This window comes from Mobula hypostoma, chromosome 5 (genome assembly GCF_963921235.1).
Source record: "Mobula hypostoma chromosome 5, sMobHyp1.1, whole genome shotgun sequence".
Classification (NCBI taxonomy): domain Eukaryota; kingdom Metazoa; phylum Chordata; class Chondrichthyes; order Myliobatiformes; family Myliobatidae; genus Mobula; species Mobula hypostoma.
In genome coordinates this window covers 107,925,200-107,929,581 of record NC_086101.1, presented here as the reverse complement: position 1 = coordinate 107,929,581, position 4,382 = coordinate 107,925,200, and positions in this window count along the sequence as shown.

The following is a 4,382-nucleotide window of genomic DNA, read 5'->3' as shown; positions in this document are numbered from 1 at the left end:
GTCCCCGCTGCCTGTCAATCAAATGAGACCACGCCCATTCCAGGCCGGCGCGCCAAAGACCGTGCGAGAGGCGTTTACGTGCGTACGTCATGCCCCGGTGGAGCGTTTCCCGCCTGACGTCACGAAAGAGGATGGCTAAGGCCGCCATGGCGGTAATAGAGTTCTGAAACTTTGGTTCTCCCTTCATTTCCGTAGATGCTGCATTCCTCCGGTATTTTGTGTGTTGCTCTGGATTTCCGGCATCTGCAGAATCTCCTCGTTTTCATGTTTGTTCGTCCTGTTGTGTGCGGTCTTTCATTGATACCATTGTGATTTTTGGATTTACTTTGTATGTATGTCTACAAGAAAATGAATCTCAGGGTTGCATATGGTGACATATATGTACTCTGATAATAAATTTACTTTGAACTTTTGAGCTGTCTGCCTAAAGAAACTCCTCATCTCTGTTCTAAAGGGACGTCCTGTGGCCTCTGGCCTGTGAGTTCCCCGCCATTGGAAACATTGCTAGACTCTCCCCCTGTCAGATGTAAACAGGAGAACAGCTAGTGCATAACATTGAATGAACGATAAAGTTGGGCTGAGGAGATAAGTGATATGTTACAACTTTTGTTTGAACTTCACTGGCCTCTAACCTTACTGCAGTATTGCACATTATCAAACAGCTCTGCAGGATGGAGAAACTGCTCAACCTTTGACATTTCTTTAGCCAGACGGTGGTGAATCTGTGGAATTTATTGTGACAGACAGCTGTGGAGGCCAGGTCATTGGGTGTATTTAAAGCGGGCATTGATAGGTTCTTGATTAGTATTGTCATCAAAAGTTACGGCAAAAAGGCAGGAGAATGGGGTTGAGAGGGATAATAAATCAGCCATGATTGAATGGCAGGGCAGACTTGATGGGCCAAATGGTCTACTTTCTAGGTCTTATGGTCTTATCTCCATTGAGGAGTGCAGGATCCATAATTTATTGAAAGTGGCATCATGGGTAGATAGGGTTGTTAAATCTTTTGGGACATTGGCCTTCATAAGTCAATGTATTGAGTACAGGAGTTGGAGTGTTTTGTTGAAGTTGTATAAGATGTTGGTGAGGCCTAATTCAGAGTATTGTGTGCAGTTTTGGTCACCTACCCAAGGGAAAGATCTAAATAAGACTGAAAGGGTACAGATGTTGCAGACCTGAATTATAAGGAAAGATTGAATAGGTTAGAACTTTATTCCCTACAAATAGATCTGATAGAGGTGTACAAAATTATGAGGGGTATAGATAAGGTAAATGCAAGCAGGCTTTTTCCACTGAGGTTGGGTGAGACTACAAGTAGAGGTCATGGGTTAAGGCTGAAAGGTAAAAAGTTTAAGGGGAGCATGAAGGGAAACATCTTCACTCAGGGCGGTGAGAGTGTGGAGTGAGCTGCCACACGAGTGGTGCATGTGATTTTGATTTCAACATTCAAGAGAAGTTTGGATAGGTACATAGGGGTATGGAGGGGTCCAGGTGCAGGTAGATAGGAGGATTCAGTTTAAATGGTTTGGCATGGACTAGATGGGCCAAAGGGCCTATTTCTGTGCTGTACTTTTCTTTGACTCCTCTCTGGAACCACGATCGCTCCAACTTAATGATCGAGTTACAATATCAAACGCTGGCACACTCCAATTCTTTGCTCTCTAATAAAGTAAACAAGATGGGCCTTAATGCAAACAGCCATGAGAGAGATCAGCACACAAGTTACCCACTGCAGCCTAGTATTGTTTCCCCTACACTCAGGATCACAAAGAGAGCCTGGAAACGTGGATGACTCTCAATATTTTGGCAGCTATATCCTGTTAAATATAGACATTGGTAATATAATTTACTCCTGCTTCCAATCTGCCAGTAGACTATCCAGCTGAATAAGAAAAAAAATACAAAGATGACAGTCTCAAATGTAATACCAAACCCATCATCTTTTAAAGATTCAAATTTATTTGTCACATGAACATCGAAACATAAGTGTGGAGATACAGGATGTCTCTACCAAAGAAGTTGTTAGGTGCTCCTTCCCTCCGCTAGTCTACAGGTCACCCTTGGGTAAGGTGCAACACCTGCTTAGCCCCCTTCCTGATCAGGGTCACATGAAGCCTTGGGAGAGGTGGTGGATGGTCATATGAACAGCTAGTGCATATCAAGTCCTGGTTATGTGATCGCTGACATCAGGCAGCCAGTCTCTGAAAGGCTGGAGTCACCCATCTTCTGAAGAGAGTGCCCAGAAGAAACCAATGGCAAACCACTTATGTAGAAGAATTTTTGCCAATAACTATCATGGTCATGAAAAGGCCATGATTGCCCACAAAATACGACACAGCACATAACAAACGAACATGGCAAGCAGCTTCCAGGATGGCTGAGAAAATGCTTCAAGGACTTTCTCAAAGTTTCAGTGGGGTAAGAAGTGTACCACTGGTACTGACGAATGGCAAGGGTTTTGGGCCGACACCCTTCATCAGGACTGAATCAGCGGAGTGCAGTGAAAGGTCTTGGCCCGAAGCATTCCTTTCCTGTTGAGTTCCTCCAGCATTTGTTTGTGTGTTTTGCTTAAGGAATTGTTGATGGTTCTGGGTTAAAACTCTGCATCAGGATATCAGTTATGTGGTTGTAAAATTTTGGAATTCTCTCTCATATAGCTATAGATACTGAGTAACTAAATATATTTAAACCGAGAAAGATACAGTAGATTTCTAGGCTACTGAGAAATCATGGCAACATGGTAGTGTAGTGGTTAGACCCTATTGCTGTCTGTAAGGAGATTCCATGTTCACTCCTTGACCATGTGTTTCTTCCAGTGCTTCACTTTTCTCCCACATTCCAAAGTCATTTGCGTTAGGATTAGTGAGTTGTGGGCATGATATGTTGGCACTAGAAGCGTGGTGATACTTGCGGGCTGCCCAACACCCTCAGACTGTGAAACGACACATTTCACTGCGTGTTTTGATGTACATGTGACAAGTAACACTCATCTTTCAGGCAATTTCTTCTGAAAATAAGCTCAAACAGAGAAGGTGTGTGGCAAAGAGTGTGAAAAGGCATTTTAGTTCATTGTGGGCAGTGCAGTCAGAGGATGAAGAGTAGATAATATACTCCTTGAAGATTTGGCACTTCTTATAAAGATTTATTTTAGCTAAATTTAATCCTAATTTTGTTTGGATTTGAAAACAGAATTGTATCATAAAATATTGTTATTTAAAAGGGTGAGGAGATGACATATTGTTCAATTTATTTAAAGGTCAATGCATAGAAAGTGTGGCAGGGTGGAGAATCGTCTCTACCAAAGGAGGTGTAAGGCACTCCTTCCTTCCACTACCCTGCAGGACACCTTTGGGCAAGGTGCAGCACCTGTTTAGCCCCCCAAACATGGTCATGGACAGAGTAAAGAGTAAGAATAACAGTGTGAAGGGGGTTTTCCCCACTGGCAGATTAAAGACAGGTAGAAGACCATGATCGCCCACGTCAAACAACGTGGCAGATGATAATGCTGCCCCTCCTCCAATTATCACGGATGCCAGATGGCTGGAGTGTCTTCAAGAAGGGTCTCAACCCAAAGCATCAACTGTTTATTCATTTCCATAGATGTTGCCTGACCTGCCGAGTTTTTCCAGCATTTTATGTGTGTTGCTCTAAGAATATCCTGTATAGAGATAGCAATGTGGAAATCAACAAGTTTATGTTCTGGTGAAGGATTCTCGACTTGAAAAGATAACTCTGTTTCTCTTCCATTGATGTTGCCCAGCCTGCTGACTGTTCCCAGCATTTTCTGTTTTTTGTTTTGGTTGTGTTGATGTGGATATTTTTACCTGCATCAAATACTTTTTAAGATCCTGGACAAAATAAATTGCAAAGTTTTGATTGCTGTGGATACAGCTGGCGGCCATTTTGTGCTCAGAAATGTCCCCAAGCAGCAACATCGATGTAGTACAAGGAAAAAGCAACAACAGAATGTAAAATAAGGTTCGAAGTTCAAATGTTCAAAGTAAATTTATTATCCAAGTACATGTATGTCACCATATACAACCCTGAGATTCATTTTCTTGCAGACATACTCAATAGATCTATAGAATAATAACCATAACAAAATCAATGAAAGACTACCCGCCCAAATAGGGCGTTCAACCAGAGTGCAGAAGACAACAAACCGTGCAACAACAACAAGAAAGAAATTATAATAATAAATAAACAACCAATAACGAGAACCTGAGGAGAAGAGTCCTTGAAAGTGAGTCAATTGGATTGACCAGGACCTTGAAATATTTACTGAAAATTGTTAAACTGAGTCCCAGGATTTTTGTAGTTCACTCAAAGTTTAACAATTCCATCTAGACAAAGAATTTTACAGCATAGAAACAGGCCCTTTA